Source organism: Colletes latitarsis, chromosome 14, assembly GCF_051014445.1.
Source record: "Colletes latitarsis isolate SP2378_abdomen chromosome 14, iyColLati1, whole genome shotgun sequence".
Classification (NCBI taxonomy): domain Eukaryota; kingdom Metazoa; phylum Arthropoda; class Insecta; order Hymenoptera; family Colletidae; genus Colletes; species Colletes latitarsis.
In genome coordinates, this window is record NC_135147.1 from 970,001 (window position 1) to 995,000 (window position 25,000).

A 25,000-nucleotide genomic window follows, 5' to 3' on the forward strand; every position below is an offset into this window, starting at 1 on the left:
GTACTGTTATGTCGAGGTCAGACACCTGTATTTCATTCTTTGCTCACTTTCCAGAGTACGAACCGTAGTTCCATACAATTTTTGCCTTTTAAGCTACGCTCCGTAGAGTGTAGTGCCAGTTTATGGTTTTCACAAAATTTTCAATCGCTCGGACTGAAGAGTTGATGCTCGGATAGTACGAGTATACATATTTTAAACGTATACAAGTCACCAACGTCACTCGAGACGCTTATACCACTTCAAGAGCCATTCGGTCAAAGACACCGACTCGTGGCAATGCAGTGTGGAGAAAGTCTGGAACGAGCACGATACAGAACAGTCAGGATGAAATCCCGAGGAGCGACGACTGCTTCTCAACCGAGGTCGAAGAATAGCCGTACGCTCGACGCTGCCCCGACCGACTCGACCGGACCGTCGCTTCTCTTATAGGTACCGAGGCGCCCGCCGGAACGCCGGCGACGCACGGGCTTACGCACGGCCGCTTATGGGGGGAACCGCGCGACCCAACCGCCCGCCCGAACGGCCTGTTATAACTTAGAGCGAAAACCAACACCTGTAATTTCCTTAATAATTGAGCTAGGGCAAAAAAAAAAAACGCTATCTTGTAGGAAAAAAGCAGGGGAACACGATGCCGTCGTTAAAAATATAGATTGCCGTGCTCGTTTTCGAGAAAAAAATGAAAAAATGGTCAAAATCGTCGCAGGACAAAAACTCGACACGCTATCTTGTAGGCAAAAATTAGACGAATTCAAAACCGTAGTTAAAAATATCGGTCGTCGCGCTAGTTTTCGAGAAAAAAACAAAAACGTTCAAAAAATTCGAGATAAAAAAAAAAAAACCAGCCTACCAGATAGAAAAAATTACACTGAACAAATATCATATAGGTCAAAATATGTGTTAGCGTACTAGTTTTCGAGATATAGACGAAAAACCGTCGCCGCCGATCGGTACGTCGGTCGATGCGAAAGCACCGCGCGACCGAGCGCCCGCCTAAAAGACCAGTTCGAACATACCGAAAAATCAAGAAACCGTAACTTCCTTAATAATTGAGCTAGGACAAAAAATCGACACGCTATCTTGCAGGAAAAAATCCGGGGAACACGATGGCGTCGTCAAAAGTGCAGGTCGTCGAGCTCGTTTTCGAGAAAAAAAAAAAAAAATTCTCAAAATTCGACAAAAAAATAAAACGATAAGTGGACCGTGTAGAGAATCTAAAACTGCATAAGAATCGTATAGACGAAAATTGGCGTTCACGTGCTCGTTTTTGTGGAAAAAATTAAAAAAGCTCTCAAACTTCGAGGTAAAAAAAACAAAAACCATCCACCAGGTAGCCAACGGAAAACGGTACAAGTATCGTACGGGCGAAAACGAGCGTTACCGTGCTCGTTTTCGAGTTATTGACGAAAAACAGCCTGGAGCGATCGGTCCGGCGGTCGACGCGCGAAACTTTCTAAGTCCGCTCTGCTCCGAAACACCGCTCCGGCGTCAAAAATCGTCGTAGGACAAAAAATCGACACGCTATCTTGCAGGAAAAAATCCGGGGAACACGATGGCGTCGTCAAAAGTGCAGGTCGTCGAGCTCGTTTTCGAGAAAAAAAAAAAAAAATTCTCAAAATTCGACAAAAAAATAAAACGATCACTGGACCGTGTAGAGAATCTAAAACTGCATAAGAATCGTATAGACGAAAATTGGCGTTCACGCGCTCGTTTTTGAGAAAAAAGTTAAAAAAGCTCTCAAAATTCGAGATAAAAAAAAAAAAAACCATCTACCAGGTAGCCAACGGAAAACGGTACAAGTATCGTACGGGCGAAAACGAGCGTTACCGTGCTCGTTTTCGAGTTATTGACGAAAAACAGCCTGGAGCGATCGGTCCGGCGGTCGACGCGCGAAAGTTTCTAAGTCCGCTCTGCCCCGAAACACCGCTCCGGCGTCAAAAATCGTCGTAGGACAAAAAATCGACACGCTATCTTGCAGGAAAAAATCCGGGGAACACGATGGCGTCGTCAAAAGTGCAGGTCGTCGAGCTCGTTTTCGAGAAAAAAAAAAAACAATTCTCAAAATTCGACAAAAAAATAAAACGATCACTGGACCGTGTAGAGAATCTAAAACTGCATAAGAATCGTATAGACGAAAATTGGCGTTCACGTGCTCGTTTTTGCGGGAAAAATTAAAAAAGCTCTCAAAGTTCGAGATAAAAAAAAAAAAAACCGTCCACCAGGTAGCCAACGGTAAACGGTACAAGTATCGTACGGGCGAAAACGAGCGTTACCGTGCTCGTTTTCGAGTTATTGACGAAAAACAGCCTGGAGCGATCGGTCCGGCGGTCGACGCGCGAAAGTTTCTAAGTCCGCTCTGCTCCGAATCATCGCTCCGGCGTCAAAAATCGTCGTAGGACAAAAAATCGCCACCCTATCTTGCAGGAAAAAATCCGGGGAACACGATGGCGTTGTCAAAAGTGCAGGTCGTCGAGCTCGTTTTCGAGAAAAAAAAAAAAAAATTCTCAAAATTCGACAAAAAAATAAAACGATCAGTGGACCGTGTAGAGAATCTAAAACTGCATAAGAATCGTATAGACGAAAATTGGCGTTCACGTGCTCGTTTTTGTGGAAAAAATTAAAAAAGCTCTCAAACTTCGAGGTAAAAAAAACAAAAACCATCCACCAGGTAGCCAACGGAAAACGGTACAAGTATCGTACGGGCGAAAACGAGCGTTACCGTGCTCGTTTTCGAGTTATTGACGAAAAACAGCCTGGAGCGATCGGTCCGGCGGTCGACGCGCGAAACTTTCTAAGTCCGCTCTGCTCCGAAACACCGCTCCGGCGTCAAAAATCGTCGTAGGACAAAAAATCGACACGCTATCTTGCAGGAAAAAATCCGGGGAACACGATGGCGTCGTCAAAAGTGCAGGTCGTCGAGCTCGTTTTCGAGAAAAAAAAAAAAAAATTCTCAAAATTCGACAAAAAAATAAAACGATAAGTGGACCGTGTAGAGAATCTAAAACTGCATAAGAATCGTATAGACGAAAATTGGCGTTCACGTGCTCGTTTTTGTGGAAAAAATTAAAAAAGCTCTCAAACTTCGAGGTAAAAAAAACAAAAACCATCCACCAGGTAGCCAACGGAAAACGGTACAAGTATCGTACGGGCGAAAACGAGCGTTACCGTGCTCGTTTTCGAGTTATTGACGAAAAACAGCCTGGAGCGATCGGTCCGGCGGTCGACGCGCGAAACTTTCTAAGTCCGCTCTGCTCCGAAACACCGCTCCGGCGTCAAAAATCGTCGTAGGACAAAAAATCGACACGCTATCTTGCAGGAAAAAATCCGGGGAACACGATGGCGTCGTCAAAAGTGCAGGTCGTCGAGCTCGTTTTCGAGAAAAAAAAAAAAAAATTCTCAAAATTCGACAAAAAAATAAAACGATCACTGGACCGTGTAGAGAATCTAAAACTGCATAAGAATCGTATAGACGAAAATTGGCGTTCACGCGCTCGTTTTTGAGAAAAAAGTTAAAAAAGCTCTCAAAATTCGAGATAAAAAAAAAAAAAACCATCTACCAGGTAGCCAACGGTAAACGGTACAAGTATCGTACGGGCGAAAACGAGCGTTACCGTGCTCGTTTTCGAGTTATTGGCGAGAAACAGCCTGGAGCGATCGGTCCGGCGGTCGACGCGCGAAAGTTTCTAAGTCAGCTCTGCTCCGAATCATCGCTCCGGCGTCAAAAATCGTCGTAGGACAAAAAATCGCCACCCTATCTTGCAGAAAAAAATCCGGGGAACACGATGGCGTCGTCAAAAGTGCAGGTCGTCGAGCTCGTTTTCGAGAAAAAAAAAAAAAAATTCTCAAAATTCGACAAAAAAATAAAACGATCAGTGGACCGTGTAGAGAATCTAAAACTGCATAAGAATCGTATAGACGAAAATTGGCGTTCACGTGCTCGTTTTTGTGGAAAAAATTAAAAAAGCTCTCAAACTTCGAGGTAAAAAAAACAAAAACCATCCACCAGGTAGCCAACGGAAAACGGTACAAGTATCGTACGGGCGAAAACGAGCGTTACCGTGCTCGTTTTCGAGTTATTGACGAAAAACAGCCTGGAGCGATCGGTCCGGCGGTCGACGCGCGAAAGTTTCTAAGTCCGCTCTGCCCCGAAACACCGCTCCGGCGTCAAAAATCGTCGTAGGACAAAAAATCGACACGCTATCTTGCAGGAAAAAATCCGGGGAACACGATGGCGTCGTCAAAAGTGCAGGTCGTCGAGCTCGTTTTCGAGAAAAAAAAAAAAAAATTCTCAAAATTCGACAAAAAAATAAAACGATCAGTGGACCGTGTAGAGAATCTAAAACTGCATAAGAATCGTATAGACGAAAATTGGCGTTCACGCGCTCGTTTTTGAGAAAAAAGTTAAAAAAGCTCTCAAAATTCGAGATAAAAAAAAAAAAAACCATCTACCAGGTAGCCAACGGTAAACGGTACAAGTATCGTACGGGCGAAAACGAGCGTTACCGTGCTCGTTTTCGAGTTATTGGCGAAAAACAGCCTGGAGCGATCGGTCCGGCGGTCGACGCGCGAAAGTTTCTAAGTCCGCTCTGCTCCGAATCATCGCTCCGGCGTCAAAAATCGTCGTAGGACAAAAAATCGCCACCCTATCTTGCAGGAAAAAATCCGGGGAACACGATGGCGTCGTCAAAAGTGCAGGTCGTCGAGCTCGTTTTCGAGAAAAAAAAAAAAAAATTCTCAAAATTCGACAAAAAAATAAAACGATCAGTGGACCGTGTAGAGAATCTAAAACTGCATAAGAATCGTATAGACGAAAATTGGCGTTCACGTGCTCGTTTTTGTGGAAAAAATTAAAAAAGCTCTCAAACTTCGAGGTAAAAAAAACAAAAACCATCCACCAGGTAGCCAACGGAAAACGGTACAAGTATCGTACGGGCGAAAACGAGCGTTACCGTGCTCGTTTTCGAGTTATTGACGAAAAACAGCCTGGAGCGATCGGTCCGGCGGTCGACGCGCGAAACTTTCTAAGTCCGCTCTGCTCCGAAACACCGCTCCGGCGTCAAAAATCGTCGTAGGACAAAAAATCGACACGCTATCTTGCAGGAAAAAATCCGGGGAACACGATGGCGTCGTCAAAAGTGCAGGTCGTCGAGCTCGTTTTCGAGAAAAAAAAAAAAAAATTCTCAAAATTCGACAAAAAAATAAAACGATCACTGGACCGTGTAGAGAATCTAAAACTGCATAAGAATCGTATAGACGAAAATTGGCGTTCACGCGCTCGTTTTTGAGAAAAAAGTTAAAAAAGCTCTCAAAATTCGAGATAAAAAAAAAAAAAACCATCTACCAGGTAGCCAACGGTAAACGGTACAAGTATCGTACGGGCGAAAACGAGCGTTACCGTGCTCGTTTTCGAGTTATTGGCGAGAAACAGCCTGGAGCGATCGGTCCGGCGGTCGACGCGCGAAAGTTTCTAAGTCAGCTCTGCTCCGAATCATCGCTCCGGCGTCAAAAATCGTCGTAGGACAAAAAATCGCCACCCTATCTTGCAGAAAAAAATCCGGGGAACACGATGGCGTCGTCAAAAGTGCAGGTCGTCGAGCTCGTTTTCGAGAAAAAAAAAAAAAAATTCTCAAAATTCGACAAAAAAATAAAACGATCAGTGGACCGTGTAGAGAATCTAAAACTGCATAAGAATCGTATAGACGAAAATTGGCGTTCACGTGCTCGTTTTTGTGGAAAAAATTAAAAAAGCTCTCAAACTTCGAGGTAAAAAAAACAAAAACCATCCACCAGGTAGCCAACGGAAAACGGTACAAGTATCGTACGGGCGAAAACGAGCGTTACCGTGCTCGTTTTCGAGTTATTGACGAAAAACAGCCTGGAGCGATCGGTCCGGCGGTCGACGCGCGAAAGTTTCTAAGTCCGCTCTGCCCCGAAACACCGCTCCGGCGTCAAAAATCGTCGTAGGACAAAAAATCGACACGCTATCTTGCAGGAAAAAATCCGGGGAACACGATGGCGTCGTCAAAAGTGCAGGTCGTCGAGCTCGTTTTCGAGAAAAAAAAAAAAAAATTCTCAAAATTCGACAAAAAAATAAAACGATCAGTGGACCGTGTAGAGAATCTAAAACTGCATAAGAATCGTATAGACGAAAATTGGCGTTCACGTGCTCGTTTTTGTGGAAAAAATTAAAAAAGCTCTCAAACTTCGAGGTAAAAAAAACAAAAACCATCCACCAGGTAGCCAACGGAAAACGGTACAAGTATCGTACGGGCGAAAACGAGCGTTACCGTGCTCGTTTTCGAGTTATTGACGAAAAACAGCCTGGAGCGCTCGGTCCGGCGGTCGACGCGCGAAAGTTTCTAAGTCCGCTCTGCTCCGAATCATCGCTCCGGCGTCAAAAATCGTCGTAGGACAAAAAATCGCCACCCTATCTTGCAGGAAAAAATCCGGGGAACACGATGGCGTCGTCAAAAGTGCAGGTCGTCGAGCTCGTTTTCGAGAAAAAAAAAAAAAAATTCTCAAAATTCGACAAAAAAATAAAACGATCAGTGGACCGTGTAGAGAATCTAAAACTGCATAAGAATCGTATAGACGAAAATTGGCGTTCACGTGCTCGTTTTTGTGGAAAAAATTAAAAAAGCTCTCAAACTTCGAGGTAAAAAAAACAAAAACCATCCACCAGGTAGCCAACGGAAAACGGTACAAGTATCGTACGGGCGAAAACGAGCGTTACCGTGCTCGTTTTCGAGTTATTGACGAAAAACAGCCTGGAGCGATCGGTCCGGCGGTCGACGCGCGAAAGTTTCTAAGTCCGCTCTGCTCCGAAACACCGCTCCGGCGTCAAAAATCGTCGTAGGACAAAAAATCGACACGCTATCTTGCAGGAAAAAATCCGGGGAACACGATGGCGTCGTCAAAAGTGCAGGTCGTCGAGCTCGTTTTCGAGAAAAAAAAAAAACAATTCTCAAAATTCGACAAAAAAATAAAACGATCACTGGACCGTGTAGAGAATCTAAAACTGCATAAGAATCGTATAGACGAAAATTGGCGTTCACGTGCTCGTTTTTGCGGGAAAAATTAAAAAAGCTCTCAAAGTTCGAGATAAAAAAAAAAAAAACCGTCCACCAGGTAGCCAACGGTAAACGGTACAAGTATCGTACGGGCGAAAACGAGCGTTACCGTGCTCGTTTTCGAGTTATTGGCGAAAAACAGCCTGGAGCGATCGGTCCGGCGGTCGACGCGCGAAAGTTTCTAAGTCCGCTCTGCTCCGAATCATCGCTCCGGCGTCAAAAATCGTCGTAGGACAAAAAATCGCCACCCTATCTTGCAGGAAAAAATCCGGGGAACACGATGGCGTCGTCAAAAGTGCAGGTCGTCGAGCTCGTTTTCGAGAAAAAAAAAAAAAAATTCTCAAAATTCGACAAAAAAATAAAACGATAAGTGGACCCTGTAGAGAATCTAAAACTGCATAAGAATCGTATAGACGAAAATTGGCGTTCACGTGCTCGTTTTTGTGGAAAAAATTAAAAAAGCTCTCAAACTTCGAGGTAAAAAAAACAAAAACCATCCACCACGTAGCCAACGGAAAACGGTACAAGTATCGTACGGGCGAAAACGAGCGTTACCGTGCTCGTTTTCGAGTTATTGACGAAAAACAGCCTGGAGCGATCGGTCCGGCGGTCGACGCGCGAAACTTTCTAAGTCCGCTCTGCTCCTAAACACCGCTCCGGCGTCAAAAATCGTCGTAGGACAAAAAATCGACACGCTATCTTGCAGGAAAAAATCCGGGGAACACGATGGCGTCGTCAAAAGTGCAGGTCGTCGAGCTCGTTTTCGAGAAAAAAAAAAAACAATTCTCAAAATTCGACAAAAAAATAAAACGATCACTGGACCGTGTAGAGAATCTAAAACTGCATAAGAATCGTATAGACGAAAATTGGCGTTCACGTGCTCGTTTTTGCGGGAAAAATTAAAAAAGCTCTCAAAGTTCGAGATAAAAAAAAAAAAAACCGTCCACCAGGTAGCCAACGGTAAACGGTACAAGTATCGTACGGGCGAAAACGAGCGTTACCGTGCTCGTTTTCGAGTTATTGACGAAAAACAGCCTGGAGCGATCGGTCCGGCGGTCGACGCGCGAAACTTTCTAAGTCCGCTCTGCTCCGAATCATCGCTCCGGCGTCAAAAATCGTCGTAGGACAAAAAATCGCCACCCTATCTTGCAGGAAAAAATCCGGGGAACACGATGGCGTCGTCAAAAGTGCAGGTCGTCGAGCTCGTTTTCGAGAAAAAAAAAAAAAAATTCTCAAAATTCGACAAAAAAATAAAACGATCAGTGGACCGTGTAGAGAATCTAAAACTGCATAAGAATCGTATAGACGAAAATTGGCGTTCACGTGCTCGTTTTTGTGGAAAAAATTAAAAAAGCTCTCAAACTTCGAGGTAAAAAAAACAAAAACCATCCACCAGGTAGCCAACGGAAAACGGTACAAGTATCGTACGGGCGAAAACGAGCGTTACCGTGCTCGTTTTCGAGTTATTGACGAAAAACAGCCTGGAGCGATCGGTCCGGCGGTCGACGCGCGAAAGTTTCTAAGTCCGCTCTGCTCCGAAACACCGCTCCGGCGTCAAAAATCGTCGTAGGACAAAAAATCGACACGCTATCTTGCAGGAAAAAATCCGGGGAACACGATGGCGTCGTCAGAAGTGCAGGTCGTCGAGCTCGTTTTCGAGAAAAAAAAAAAACAATTCTCAAAATTCGACAAAAAAATAAAACGATCAGTGGACCGTGTAGAGAATATAAAACTGCATAAGAATCGTATAGACGAAAATTGGCGTTCACGTGCTCGTTTTTGAGAAAAAAGTTAAAAAAGCTCTCAAAATTCGAGATAAAAAAAAAACAAACCATCTGCCAGGTAGCCAACGGTAAACGGTACAAGTATCGTACGGGCGAAAACGAGCGTTACCGTGCTCGTTTTCGAGTTATTGACGAAAAACAGCCTGGAGCGATCGGTCCGGCGGTCGACGCGCGAAAGTTTCTAAGTCCGCTCTGCTCCGAATCATCGCTCCGGCGTCAAAAATCGTCGTAGGACAAAAAATCGCAACCCTGTCTTGCAGGAAAAAATCCGGGGAACACGATGGCGTCGTCAAAAGTGCAGGTCGTCGAGCTCGTTTTCGAGAAAAAAAAAAAAAAATTCTCAAAATTCGACAAAAAAATAAAACGATCAGTGGACCGTGTAGAGAATATAAAACTGCATAAGAATCGTATAGACGAAAATTGGCGTTCACGTGCTCGTTTTTGAGAAAAAAGTTAAAAAAGCTCTCAAAATTCGAGATAAAAAAAAAACAAACCATCTGCCAGGTAGCCAACGGTAAACGGTACAAGTATCGTACGGGCGAAAACGAGCGTTACCGTGCTCGTTTTCGAGTTATTGACGAAAAACAGCCTGGAGCGATCGGTCCGGCGGTCGACGCGCGAAAGTTTCTAAGTCCGCTCTGCTCCGAATCATCGCTCCGGCGTCAAAAATCATCGTAGGACAAAAAATCGCCACCCTATCTTGCAGGAAAAAATCCGGGGAACACGATGGCGTCGTCAAAAGTGCAGGTCGACGAGCTCGTTTTCGAGAAAAAAAAAAAAAAATTCTCAAAATTCGACAAAAAAATAAAACGATCATTGGACCGTGTAGAGAATCTAAAACTGCATAAGAATCGTATAGACCAAAATTGGCCTTAACGTGCTGGTTTTCGAGTTATTGACGATAAGCCGGTATATATATGTCCGAGATAAAAAAAAAGATAGGGACAGTGGGAATCTCCTATACTATCACGGGCGTGTATTCTCCTACTAGTTTGATGGTTGTTGTTGCATAAACCAGCGACTGTTTGGCCCGCCGTTTAACCGCGCGGTTTAAAATTGCAACACAATGTTGGTGTCGCTCCGGGGTGAAAAAATGGAAAAACGACATACTTTACGCATAGGGGCGGCTGATCTTAACATATTTTGTCATGTCACCACCCCAGTGACTCTAAGACGGATTTTGCCGTCGCACGTTTTTTTATTAAAAAGTTATTAGTATATAAAAGATTTCGTTAAGCAAAAAGACACGAATATGGGAGTAGGACAAAAAATCGCCAGCCTATCTTGCAGGAAAAAATCCGGGGAACACGATGGCGTCGTCAAAAGTGCAGGTCGTCGAGCTAGTTTTCGAGAAAAAAAAAAAAAAATTCTCAAAACTCGACAAAAAAATAAAACGATCAGTGGACCGTGTAGAGAATCTAAAACTGCATAAGAATCGTATAGACCAAAATTGGCGTTCACGTGCTCGTTTTTGAGAAAAAAGTTAAAAAAGCTCTCAAAATTCGAGATAAAAAAAAAAAAAACCATCTACCAGGTAGCCAACGGTAAACGGTACAAGTATCGTACGGGCGAAAACGAGCGTTACCGTGCTCGTTTTCGAGTTATTGACGAAAAACAGCCTGGAGCGATCGGTCCGGCGGTCGACGCGCGAAACTTTCTAAGTCCGCTCTGCTCGAGGGCGGGGGACTGTCCTGTGGAGGACCTGCGGATCGGAGAGATCCGCAGGTCGCCCTCCGGCCTCGGGTCGGTGTGGGCCCGGTGCCCCCTCTCCGCCGCCCGTAAGGTGGCGGAATCCGGGAGGGTGTTGGTGGGGTGGGTTTCGGCGCGCGTGGAAATCCTCGCGCCGCGCCCGCTCCAGTGTCACCGCTGCCTCGAATTGGGGCACGTGAGGCAGTGGTGCACCTCGCCGGTGGACCGCAGCGGTCAGTGTTACCGCTGCGGTGCCAAAGAGCACCGTGCGAGCCAGTGCTCGGCGGCCCCCCACTGCCCGCTGTGTGCGGACATGGGGAGGCCAGCCGATCACAGGGTGGGGAGCAAGAAGTGCTCCCCCCCCCCCTCCCGGAAGGAGAGGAAGAGGCGGGCTGCACCGGCTCCGGTGCCGAGGGCGGTGGCATCGTCCTCCATGGAGGTGGACGGTGCTACGGGGACGGACGGCCGGGAGGAGGCTGGCGCGGCCATTAATTAATGCCGCCCCGCCTCCTCCTCCAGGCCAACCTCAACCACTGCCGCGCGGCACAGGACTTGATGTCCCAAGTCCTCGCGGAGTGGGGGGTTGGCCTGGCGGTCGCCGCCGAGCCGTACCGCGTCCCTGATCACCCTCATTGGGTGGGCGACGCGGACGGCTTGGTGGCGACGGTATGGGGAGGGGGCGACGGGTCCCCACCGTTCTCCTTGTTGGAGCGCGGTCGGGGATTCGTCGCCGTGGACTGGGGGGGAGTCGCTGTGGTGGGGTGCTACATTTCGCCCCGTAGCGGTCACGCTGCGTTCGAGCTGTACTTGGCCGAGGTCGCGGCATGCGTGCAGCGCTACGCGGCCCGGCCGGTGCTGGTCCTGGGGGATTTTAATGCCAAGTCGGTGGCTTGGGGATCCCCCAGGACCTCCGTTCGCGGCGGGATCCTGGGCGATTGGGCGGCGGGGCTCGACCTCCGGGTATTGAACCGGGGGTCGGAGCACACATGCGTGCGGCGATATGGGGGGTCCATCGTGGATGTTGGATTCGCGACCCCCAACGCCGTGCGCATGGTGTCGGGTTGGCACGTGGTCGCGGGGGCAGAGACACTCTCCGATCACCGGTACATCCGGATGGAGGTCTCTGCCGCCGCGAGTGCATCCCGACACGGCCGTCTGCGTGGCACCCCACCACGCCGCTGGGCGCTTCGGCGCCTGGACAAGGACGCCCTGATGGCAGCTGCCCTCGCTGCAACTTGGCCGCAGGGAGCGGCCGAGTTGCCGAGCATAGAGGAGGAGGTCGCCCGGCTCGGAGCATTGGTCGCGGGTATTTGCGACGCGGCGATGCCTCGGGTCGGGCGGGCTTCTCCTCGCCGGGCGGTGTACTGGTGGTCGGACGCGATCGCGGAGTTGCGAGTCGCGACTGTCCGCGCCCGACGCCAGTACACCCGCGCGCGCCGTCGTCAACGTACAGGCGACGGCGTGGCGCGAGCGAGGGCAGCTGATGACCTGTATGGAGCATACCGCGTGGCGCGGGTTGCTCTGCAGGTCGCCATCAAACGGGCCAAGACCCAGGCATGGAAGGAGCTCCTCCAGACCCTTGATGACGATCCATGGGGGCGCCCATATAAGGTGGTGCTGAATAAGCTCCGCCCGTGGGCGCCCCCCGTCACCGAGGGTCTTGACCCCCGGCTGCTGGAGGACGTGGTCAATACACTCTTCCCAATTGGGGAGAGGGGACCGCGTCCTCCGGCGGCGGCGGCTGTCCCAGCGGAGTGGACGGCCGAGCTGGGGGTCACGCAGGAGGAGCTGGCAGCGGCCATCAGACGGCTCGGGGTTCGTAACACGGCCCCGGGTCCGGATGGTGTGCCCGGCCGGGTTTGGGTCTTGACCCAGGGCGTCCTTGGGGCCGACCTCAGGCGGTTGTTCGACCGCTGCCTGAGGGACGGGCGATTCCCCCCCAGTTGGAAGGTGGCGAGGATGGTCCTCCTCCGGAAGGAGGGTCGGCCCGCGGAGTCTCCCTCCGCATACCGGCCCATTTGTCTCCTCGACGAGGTGGGCAAGCTCTTCGAGCGTGTGATTGCTGCCCGCCTCGTCGGGCACCTGTCGCGGGGTGATCCCGGTCTGGCCGACTGCCAGTTCGGTTTCCGGGGGGGCCGATCGACTATCGACGCGATAGGTCGTGTGAGGGCCCTCTCGGAGGCGGCCGTCTCCCGGGGAGGGGTGGCATTGGCAATATCCTTGGATATTGCCAATGCCTTTAACACCCTCCCCTGGGAAGAGATAAGGAGAGGGCTCGAATATCATCGAGTCCCCCCTTGTCTCAGGGCGGTCGTCGGGGATTATCTCCGCGGCAGGTGGATCGAGTATCCGGGCCGGGATGGTGATATGCGGAGGGAGGTGTACTGCGGTGTTCCGCAGGGGTCGGTCCTCGGGCCACTCCTGTGGAACATCGCGTACGACTCGGTGTTGCGGGCCGGCCTCCCCGACGGCGTCAGCACGGTGTGTTATGCGGATGACACACTGGTGCTGGCCGTCGGGGCGCACTGGGGGAGGGCCATGCGTCGCGCGGAGGAGGGGTCGCAACGCGTCGTCGACCGGATCAGGGGGATGGGGATGACGGTGGCGGTCCATAAGACCGAGGTGATTGCGTTTCATTCACCTCGGCAGGATCCGCCACCCCCTCTGATTCGGGTGGGTGGGGCTGACATCGAGGTGAAGCCCCAGATCAGGTATCTGGGGCTGATCCTCGATAGCCACTGGCGTTTCGAGAAGCATTTCCGCTGCCTGGTCCCCCGGTTGGAAAGGATGGTTGCGGCTCTGGGCCGGATCCTGCCCAACCTGGGGGGCCCGGCGGGCCGAGTTCGTCGCCTCTATGTGGCAATGGTCCAGTCGGTGGCCCTATACGGGGCCCCCGTCTGGGCGGACGACCTGGCTGCCTCCCGCCGCAGCATGACTATGCTGCGTCGGGTGCAGAGGCGCATGGCGCTCAGGGTCGTCCGCGGGTATCGGACCATGTCACATGAGGCGGCGACGGTTCTAGCGGGGATGCCGCCCATGGACCTGCTCGCGCGGTCGCACGCGGTGATGTACCGGCACCGCGTCGACCGTCGCGCGGGGGTGGGGGCGGTCCCGGGCGGGCAGGAACCTGCTTGGGGCGATTTGAAGCGCCAGGCCCGGCAATCCGTGTTGCTCGCGTGGCAGGAGCGGCTGGCTCTGCCAACCGCGGGGCACCGGACTGTCGGGGCTGTTCGGCCACTCCTGAAGGAGTGGCTGGACAGAGGCCATGGCAGCCTCACCTACCGGCTGGCACAGGTGTTTTCCGGGCATGGCAGCTTCGGAAGATACCTGTGCCGGATAGGGAAGGAGCCGACGGCGCGTTGCTGCCACTGCGACGCTGAGCAGGACACGGCGGATCATACCCTGGAGGTATGCCCCGCGTGGGAGGGGGAGCGCCGTGTCCTGGTCGGCGTCGTCGGGCGGGATGTCTCGCTGCCGGGCGTGGTGCGCGCCATGCTCGGCAGCGAGGAGAAGTGGAGGGCCGTGGCCTCCTTCTGCGAGAACGTAATGTTGCAGAAGGAGGCCGCGGGGAGGGAGCGCGAGCTTCAGCGGCGCGCTGAAGCTCGCGCTCGTGCGGTGGCCCGAGGTCGTCGCCCGGTCGCGAGGCGTCGCGGGCGGCCGCCTCGGCGTGGCGGATGACCTAGGCTGGGAGGGGGGTCCTGAGGGGACCCTTCTCCCGCCAGGCGGCGCCGGGTCGGACCGGTTGGGGGTAGGAGTGCCTCCCCCTACCGGTCCGACGCAAGGGGAGGCACCCTCGGCGATCTGGTGCGGCCATGAACGCCCGGCCGCCGAGGGGTGGAAACGGGGTCGCGGGCGGTTGCGAGTTGGGGCTCGCAGCCGCCACTAAACGCGGCCCCGGGACGGATAGCGGCGGGATGGAGTGGCCCCGTCCCGCCGCTATGAGGCAGTGTGTCTACTGGGGGGACCGATTGTCCCCCCGGGGGATGGGCGCGAAAGCGCGGGCACGGGGAGGACACCGGAAGAATGCTTCGGGCGATTCCCGGTATCCTCCCAAAGCGTGCCGAAGGGTCACCGTGGGGTTTTTAGTGGGTAGGTCCCGCGCCTGTCGTTGAACGGGCGCGGGGAATCCCACACACCCCTCCCACCTCTCCCCAAGGAGGTGGGAGGGAGTCTTTCGAAGATTTTCCCCACGACAAAAAAAAAAAAAAAAAAAAAAAAAAAAAAAAAGTCCGCTCTGCTCCGAATCATCGCTCCGGCGTCAAAAATCGTCGTAGGACAAAAAATCGCCACCCTATCTTGCAGGAAAAAATCCGGGGAACACGATGGCGTCGTCAAAAGTGCAGGTCGTCGAGCTCGTTTTCGAGAAAAAAAAAAAAAAATTCTCAAAATTCGACAAAAAAATAAAACGATCAGTGGACCGTGTAGAGAATCTAAAACTGCATAAGAATCGTATAGACGAAAATTGGCGTTCACGTGCTCGTTTTTGTGGAAAAAATTAAAAAAGCTCTCAAACTTCGAGGTAAAAAAAACAAAAACCATCCACCAGGTAGCCAACGGAAAACGGTACAAGTATCGTACGGGCGAAAACGAGCGTTACCGTGCTCGTTTTCGAGTTATTGACGAAAAACAGCCTGGAGCGATCGGTCCGGCGGTCGACGCGCGAAAGTTTCTAAGTCCGCTCTGCTCCGAAACACCGCTCCGGCGTCAAAAATCGTCGTAGGACAAAAAATCGACACGCTATCTTGCAGGAAAAAATCCGGGGAACACGATGGCGTCGTCAGAAGTGCAGGTCGTCGAGCTCGTTTTCGAGAAAAAAAAAAAACAATTCTCAAAATTCGACAAAAAAATAAAACGATCAGTGGACCGTGTAGAGAATATAAAACTGCATAAGAATCGTATAGACGAAAATTGGCGTTCACGTGCTCGTTTTTGAGAAAAAAGTTAAAAAAGCTCTCAAAATTCGAGATAAAAAAAAAACAAACCATCTGCCAGGTAGCCAACGGTAAACGGTACAAGTATCGTACGGGCGAAAACGAGCGTTACCGTGCTCGTTTTCGAGTTATTGACGAAAAACAGCCTGGAGCGATCGGTCCGGCGGTCGACGCGCGAAAGTTTCTAAGTCCGCTCTGCTCCGAATCATCGCTCCGGCGTCAAAAATCGTCGTAGGACAAAAAATCGCAACCCTGTCTTGCAGGAAAAAATCCGGGGAACACGATGGCGTCGTCAAAAGTGCAGGTCGTCGAGCTCGTTTTCGAGAAAAAAAAAAAAAAATTCTCAAAATTCGACAAAAAAATAAAACGATCAGTGGACCGTGTAGAGAATATAAAACTGCATAAGAATCGTATAGACGAAAATTGGCGTTCACGTGCTCGTTTTTGAGAAAAAAGTTAAAAAAGCTCTCAAAATTCGAGATAAAAAAAAAACAAACCATCTGCCAGGTAGCCAACGGTAAACGGTACAAGTATCGTACGGGCGAAAACGAGCGTTACCGTGCTCGTTTTCGAGTTATTGACGAAAAACAGCCTGGAGCGATCGGTCCGGCGGTCGACGCGCGAAAGTTTCTAAGTCCGCTCTGCTCCGAATCATCGCTCCGGCGTCAAAAATCATCGTAGGACAAAAAATCGCCACCCTATCTTGCAGGAAAAAATCCGGGGAACACGATGGCGTCGTCAAAAGTGCAGGTCGACGAGCTCGTTTTCGAGAAAAAAAAAAAAAAATTCTCAAAATTCGACAAAAAAATAAAACGATCATTGGACCGTGTAGAGAATCTAAAACTGCATAAGAATCGTATAGACCAAAATTGGCCTTAACGTGCTGGTTTTCGAGTTATTGACGATAAGCCGGTATATATATGTCCGAGATAAAAAAAAAGATAGGGACAGTGGGAATCTCCTATACTATCACGGGCGTGTATTCTCCTACTAGTTTGATGGTTGTTGTTGCATAAACCAGCGACTGTTTGGCCCGCCGTTTAACCGCGCGGTTTAAAATTGCAACACAATGTTGGTGTCGCTCCGGGGTGAAAAAATGGAAAAACGACATACTTTACGCATAGGGGCGGCTGATCTTAACATATTTTGTCATGTCACCACCCCAGTGACTCTAAGACGGATTTTGCCGTCGCACGTTTTTTTATTAAAAAGTTATTAGTATATAAAAGATTTCGTTAAGCAAAAAGACACGAATATGGGAGTAGGACAAAAAATCGCCAGCCTATCTTGCAGGAAAAAATCCGGGGAACACGATGGCGTCGTCAAAAGTGCAGGTCGTCGAGCTAGTTTTCGAGAAAAAAAAAAAAAAATTCTCAAAACTCGACAAAAAAATAAAACGATCAGTGGACCGTGTAGAGAATCTAAAACTGCATAAGAATCGTATAGACCAAAATTGGCGTTCACGTGCTCGTTTTTGAGAAAAAAGTTAAAAAAGCTCTCAAAATTCGAGATAAAAAAAAAAAAAACCATCTACCAGGTAGCCAACGGTAAACGGTACAAGTATCGTACGGGCGAAAACGAGCGTTACCGTGCTCGTTTTCGAGTTATTGACGAAAAACAGCCTGGAGCGATCGGTCCGGCGGTCGACGCGCGAAAGTTTCTAAGTCCGCTCTGCTCCGAATCATCGCTCCGGCGTCAAAAATCGTCGTAGGACAAAAAATCGCCACCCTATCTTGCAGGAAAAAATCCGCGGAACACGATGGCGTCGTCAAAAGTGCAGGTCGTCGAGCTCGTTTTCGAGAAAAAAAAAAAAAAATTCTCAAAATTCGACAAAAAAATAAAACGATCAGTGGACCGTGTAGAGAATATAAAACTGCATAAGAATCGTATAGACGAAAATTGGCGTTCACGTGCTCGTTTTTGTGGAAAAAATTAAAAAAGCTCTCAAACTTCGAGATAAAAAAAAAAAAAACCATCTACCAGGTAGCCAACGGTAAACGGTACAAGTATCGTACGGGCGAAAACGAGCGTTACCGTGCTCGTTTTCGAGTTATTGACGAAAAACAGCCTGGAGCGATCGGTCCGGCGGTCGACGCGCGAAAGTTTCTAAGTCCGCTCTGCTCCGAAACACCGCTCCGGCGTCAAAAATCGTCGTAGGACAAAAAATAGACACGCTATCTTGCAGGAAAAAATCCGGGGAACACGATGGCGTCGTCAAAAGTGCAGGTCGTCGAGCTCGTTTTCGAGAAAAAAAAAAAAAAATTCTCAAAATTCGACAAAAAAATAAAACGATCAGTGGACCGTGTAGAGAATATAAAACTGCATAAGAATCGTATAGACGAAAATTGGCGTTCACGTGCTCGTTTTTGTGGAAAAAATTAGAAAAGCTCTCAAACTTCGAGATAAAAAAAAAAAAAACCGTCTACCAGGTAGCCAACGGTAAACGGTACAAGTATCGTACGGGCGAAAACGAGCGTTACCGTGCTCGTTTTCGAGTTATTGACGAAAAACAGCCTGGAGCGATCGGTCCGGCGGTCGACGCGCGAAAGTTTCTAAGTCCGCTCTGCTCCGAATCATCGCTCCGGCGTCAAAAATCGTCGTAGGACAAAAAATCGCAACCCTATCTTGCAGGAAAAAATCCGGGGAACACGATGGCGTCGTCAAAAGTGCAGGTCGTCGAGCTCGTTTTCGAGAAAAAAAAAAAAAAATTCTCAAAATTCGACAAAAAAATAAAACGATCAGTGGACCGTGTAGAGAATATAAAACTGCATAAGAATCGTATAGACGAAAATTGGCGTTCACGTGCTCGTTTTTGTGGAAAAAATTAAAAAAGCTCTCAAACTTCGAGATAAAAAAAAAAAAAACCATCTACCAGGTAGCCAACGGTAAACGGTACAAGTATCGTACGGGCGAAAATGAGCGTTACCGTGCTCGTTTTCGAGTTATTGACGAAAAACAGCCTGGAGCGATCGCTCCGGCGGTCGACGCGCGAAAGTTTCTAAGTCCGCTCTGCTCCGAAACACCGCTCCGGCGTCAAAAATCGTCGTAGGACAAAAAATCGCCACCCTATCTTGCAGGAAAAAATCCGGGGAACACGATGGCGTCGTCAAAAGTGCAGGTCGTCGAGCTCGTTTTCGAGAAAAAAAAAAAAAAATTCTCAAAATTCGACAAAAAAATAAAACGATCAGTGGACCGTGTAGAGAATATAAAACTGCATAAGAATCGTATAGACGAAAATTGGCGTTCACGTGCTCGTTTTTGAGAAAAAAGTTAAAAAAGCTCTCAAAATTCGAGATAAAAAAAAAACAAACCATCTGCCAGGTAGCCAACGGTAAACGGTACAAGTATCGTACGGGCGAAAACGAGCGTTACCGTGCTCGTTTTCGAGTTATTGACGAAAAACAGCCTGGAGCGATCGGTCCGGCGGTCGACGCGCGAAAGTTTCTAAGTCCGCTCTGCTCCGAATCATCGCTCCGGCGTCAAAAATCATCGTAGGACAAAAAATCGCCACCCTATCTTGCAGGAAAAAATCCGGGGAACACGATGGCGTCGTCAAAAGTGCAGGTCGACGAGCTCGTTTTCGAGAAAAAAAAAAAAAAATTCTCAAAATTCGACAAAAAAATAAAACGATCATTGGACCGTGTAGAGAATCTAAAACTGCATAAGAATCGTATAGACCAAAATTGGCCTTAACGTGCTGGTTTTCGAGTTATTGACGATAAGCCGGTATATATATGTCCGAGATAAAAAAAAAGATAGGGACAGTGGGAATCTCCTATACTATCACGGGCGTGTATTCTCCTACTAGTTTGATGGTTGTTGTTGCATAAACCAGCGACTGTTTGGCCCGCCGTTTAACCGCGCGGTTTAAAATTGCAACACAATGTTGGTGTCGCTCCGGGGTGAAAAAATGGAAAAACGACATACTTTACGCATAGGGGCGGCTGATCTTAACATATTTTGTCAATGTCATCTTCCCAGTGACCCTAGGAAGGAGTTTGCCGTTGCACGTTTTCCTATTAAAAAGTAATTAGTGTACAAAAATTTTCGTGAAGCAAAAAACAAGAATATGAAAGTACGTTCCATGAGCATTACGGTGAATAAAACAGAAATTAAAAATTCCCGAGGGGTTGAACAGCATCATATTGAATTCGTTTTGCTGACTGGGGTCTGCGCCCCCCAGACCCCCGCTACACTAGCCCAGACCAAACCCACTTTGTAATAGTGGTATCATATTAAATTGAACAGCATCGTACTTAATTCGTTTTGCTGAATGGGGGGCTGCGCCCCCCAAACCCCCGCTACACTAGCCCAGACCTAACCCATTTTGTAATAGCGGTATCAAATTAAATTGAACAGTATCGTACTAAATTCGTTTTGCTGACTGGGGGGCTGCGCCCCCCAGACCCCCGCAACACTAGCCCGGACCTAACCCACTTTGTAATAGCGGTATCATATTAAATTGAACAGCATCGTACTAAATTCGTTTTGCTGAATGGGGGGCTGCGCCCCCCAAACCCCCGCTACACTAGCCCAGACCTAACCCATTTTGTAATAGCGGTATCAAATTAAATTGAACAGCATCGTACTAAATTCGTTTTGCTGACAGGGGTCTGCGCCCCCCAGACCCCCGCTACACTAGCCCAGACCTAACCCCCTTTGTAATAGCGGTATCATATTAAATTGAACAGCATCATATTGAATTCGTTTTGCTGACTGGGGTCTGCGCGCCCCAGACCCCCGCAACACTAGCCCGGACCTAACCCACTTTGTAATAGCGGTATCATATTAAATTGAACAGCATCGTACTAAATTCGTTTTGCTGAATGGGGGGCTGCGCCCCCCAAACCCCCGCTACACTAGCCCAGACCTAACCCATTTTGTAATAGCGGTATCAAATTAAATTGAACAGTATCGTACTAAATTCGTTTTGCTGACTGGGGGGCTGCGCCCCCCAGACCCCCGCAACACTAGCCCGGACCTAACCCACTTTGTAATAGTGGTATCATATTAAATTGAACAGCATCGTACATAATTCGTTTTGCTGAATGGGGGGCTGCGCCCCCCAAACCCCCGCTACACTAGCCCAGACCTAACCCATTTTGTAATAGCTGTATCAAATTAAATTGAACAGCATCATATTGAATTCGTTTTGCTGACAGGGGTCTGCGCCCCCCAGACCCCCGCTACACTAGCCCAGACCTAACCCACTTTGTAATAGTGGTATCATATTAAATTGAACAGCATCGTACATAATTCGTTTTGCTGAATGGGGGGCTGCGCCCCCCAAACCCCCGCTACACTAGCCCAGACCTAACCCATTTTGTAATAGCGGTATCAAATTAAATTGAACAGCATCGTACTAAATTCGTTTTGCTGACAGGGGTCTGCGCCCCCCAAACCCCCGCTACACTAGCCCAGACCTAACCCATTTTGTAATAGCGGTATCAAATTAAATTGAACAGCATCATATTGAATTCGTTTTGCTGACTGGGGTCTGCGCCCCCCAAACCCCCGCTACACCAGCCCAGACCTAACCCATTTTGTAATAGCGGTACCAAATTAAATTGAGCAGCATCATATTGAATTCGTTTTGCTGACAGGGGTCTGCGCCCCCCAGACCCCCGCTACACTAGCCCAGACCTAACCCCCTTTGTAATAGCGGTATCATATTAAATTGAACAGCATCATATTGAATTCGTTTTGCTGACTGGGGTCTGCGCGCCCCAAACCACCGCAACACTGGCCCAGACCTAGCCCATTTTGTAATGACTGTATTGGAACTGCGTTAGGGCTAGTTTAGAATTGGTTAGGTGAAGTAATGCGGAGAGCAGTTTCGCCTGCGTCCCGGGATGCTTGTTGGCATGAGTGGTGTCTGAATGAGTAAAGACGGATGAGACACTTGTGGGGTATGGTGAGTCAGATTCTCAAACTACCCATATATTCTTCTGAGGCATGGGTGCCTATCCAAGGATCTCCTTCGGTATCTAAAACAGAAATAAAAAAAAAAAAAAAAAAAAAAAAAAAAATGAATATGGACTGTGTTAGGACTGAATTGGATAAGGTCTGGGTTACGTCTCGGTTAGGTCTGAGTTAGGACTGGTTTAAGACTGGGTTAGGACTGGGTTAGGACTGGGTTAGGACTGGGTTAGGTCTGGGTTAGGACTGGGTTAGGTCTGGGTTAGGTCTGGGTTAGGACTGGGTTAGGTCTGGGTTAGGACTGGGTTAGGACTGGGTTAGGTCTGGGTTAGGTCTGGGTTAGGTCTGGGTTAGGACTGGGTTAGGACTGGGTTAGGTCTGGGTTAGGTCTGGGTTAGGTCTGGGTTAGGACTGGGTTAGGACTGGGTTAGGTCTGGGTTAGGTCTGGGTTAGGTCTGGGTTAGGTCTGGGTTAGGTCTGGGTTAGGTCTGGGTTAGGTCTGGGTTAGGACTGGGTTAGGACTGGGTTAGGTCTGGGTTAGGCCTGGGTTAGGTCTGGGTTAGGACTGGGTTAGGACTGGGTTAGGTCTGGGTTAGGACTGGGTTAGGTCTGGGTTAGGACGGGGTTAGGTCTGGGTTAGGTCTGGGTTAGGACTGGGATAGGTCTGGGTTAGGTCTGGGTTACGACTGGGTTAGGTCTGGGTTACGACTGGGTTAGGTCTGGGTTACGACTGGGTTAGGTCTGGGTTACGACTGGGTTAGGTCTGGGTTACGACTGGGTTAGGATTGGGTTAGGTCTGGTTTAGGACTGGGTTAGGTCTAGGTTAGGACTGGGTTAGGTCTGGGTTAGGTCTGGGTTAGGACTGGGTTAGGTCTGGGTTAGGACTGGGTTAGTACTGGGTTAGGACTGGGTTAGGTCTGGGTTAGGTCTGGGTTATTTCTGGGTTAGGTCTGGGTTAGGTCTGGGTTAGGTCTGGGTTAGGGCTGGGTTAGGTCTGGGTTAGGTCTGGGTCAGGTCTGGGGTATTTCTGGGTTAGGACTGGGTTAGGTCTGGGTTAGGTCTGGGTTATTTCTGGGTTAGGTCTGGGTTAGGTCTGGGTTAGGTCTGGGTTAGGTCTGGGTTAGGTCTGGGTTAGGTCTGGGTTAGGACTGGGTTAGTACTGGGTTAGGACTGGGTTAGGTCTGGGTTAGGTCTGGGTTATTTCTGGGTTAGGTCTGGGTTAGGGCTGGGTTAGGTCTGGGTTAGGTCTGGGTCAGGTCTGGGGTATTTCTGGGTTAGGACTGGGTTAGGTCTGGGTTAGGTCTGGGTTAGGACTGGGTTAGGTCTGGGTTAGGACTGGGTTAGGACTGGGTTAGGTCTGGGTTAGGTCTGGGTTAGGTTTGGGTTAGGACTGGGTAGGTTCTGGGTTAGGACTTGGTTAGGACTGGGTTAGGACTGTGTTAGGACTGGGTTAGGTCTGGGTTAGGTCTGGGTTAGGACTGGGTTAGGTCTGGGTTAGGACTGGGTTAGGTCTGGGTTAGGTCTGGGTTCGGTCTGGGTTAGGTCTGGGTTAGGTCTGGGTCAGGACTGGGTTAGGACTGGGTTAGGTCTGGGTTAGGACTGGGTTAGGACTGGGTTAGGTCTGGGTTAGGACTGGGTTAGGACTGGGTTAGGTCTGGGTTAGGACTGGGTTAGGACTGGGTTAGGTCTGGGTTAGGTCTGGGTTAGGACTGGGTTAGGTCTGGGTTAGGACTGGGTTAGGTCTGGGTTAGTACTGGATTTGGTTAGGTCTGTGTTAGGTCTGGGTTAGGACTGGGTTAGGACTGGGTTAGGTCTGGGTTAGGACTGGGTTAGGACTGGGTTAGGACTGGGTTAGGTCTGGGTTAGGTCTGGGTTATTTCTGGGTTAGGTCTGGGTTAGGTCTGGGTTAGGTCTGGGTTAGGTCTGGGTTAGGTCTGGGTTAGGACTGGGTTAGGACTGGGTTAGGTCTGGGTTAGGACTGGGTTAGGACTGGGTTAGGTCTGGGTTAGGACTGGGTTAGGTCTGGGTTAGGTCTGGGTTCGGTCTGGGTTAGGACTGGGTTAGGTCTGGGTTAGGTCTGGGTTAGGTCTGGGTTAGGTCTGGGTTAGGTCTGGGTTAGGACTGGGTTAGGACTGGGTTAGGTCTGGGTTAGGTCTGGGTTAGGACTGGGTTAGGTCTGGGTTAGTACTGGATTTGGTTAGGTCTGGGTTAGGTCTGGGATAGGACTGGGTTAGGACTGGGTTAGGTCTGGGTTAGGACTGGGTTAGGTCTGGGTTAGGTTTGGGTTAGGACTGGGTAGGTTCTGGGTTAGGACTTGGTTAGGACTGGGTTAGGACTGTGTTAGGACTGGGTTAGGTCTGGGTTAGGTCTGGGTTAGGACTGGGTTAGGTCTGGGTTAGGACTGGGTTAGGTCTGGGTTAGGTCTGGGTTCGGTCTGGGTTAGGTCTGGGTTAGGTCTGGGTTAGGACTGGGTTAGGACTGGGTTAGGTCTGGGTTAGGACTGGGTTAGGACTGGGTTAGGTCTGGGTTAGGACTGGGTTAGGACTGGGTTAGGTCTGGGTTAGGACTGGGTTAGGACTGGGTTAGGTCTGGGTTAGGTCTGGGTTAGGACTGGGTTAGGTCTGGGTTAGGTCTGGGTTCGGTCTGGGTTAGGTCTGGGTTAGGTCTGGGTTAGGACTGGGTTAGGACTGGGTTAGGTCTGGGTTAGGACTGGGTTAGGACTGGGTTAGGTCTGGGTTAGGACTGGGTTAGGACTGGGTTAGGTCTGGGTTAGGACTGGGTTAGGACTGGGTTAGGTCTGGGTTAGGTCTGGGTTAGGACTGGGTTAGGTCTGGGTTAGGACTGGGTTAGGTCTGGGTTAGTACTGGATTTGGTTAGGTCTGGGTTGGGTCTGGGTTAGGTCTGGGTTAGGACTGGGTTAGGACTGGGTTAGGTCTGGGTTAGGACTGGGTTAGGACTGGGTTAGGACTGGGTTAGGTCTGGGTTAGGTCTGGGTTATTTCTGGGTTAGGTCTGGGTTAGGTCTGGGTTAGGTCTGGGTTAGGTCTGGGTTAGGTCTGGGTTAGGTCTGGGTTAGGACTGGGTTAGGACTGGGTTAGGTCTGGGTTAGGACTGGGTTAGGACTGGGTTAGGTCTGGGTTAGGACTGGGTTAGGTCTGGGTTAGGACTGGGTTAGGTCTGGGTTAGTACTGGATTTGGTTAGGTCTGGGTTGGGTCTGGGTTAGGTCTGGGTTAGGACTGGGTTAGGACTGGGTTAGGTCTGGGTTAGGACTGGGTTAGGACTGGGTTAGGACTGGGTTAGGTCTGGGTTAGGTCTGGGTTATTTCTGGGTTAGGTCTGGGTTAGGTCTGGGTTAGGTCTGGGTTAGGACTGGGTTAGGTCTGGGATAGGTCTGGGTTAGGTCTGGGTTAGGACTGGGTTAGGACTGGGTTAGGTCTGGGTTAGGACTGGGTTAGGTCTGGGTTAGTACTGGATTTGGTTAGGTCTGGGTTAGGTCTGGGTTAGGTCTGGGTTAGGTCTGGGTTAGGACTGGGTTAGGACTGGGTTAGGTCTGGGTTAGGACTGGGTTAGGACTGGGTTAGGACTGGGTTAGGTCTGGGTTAGGTCTGGGT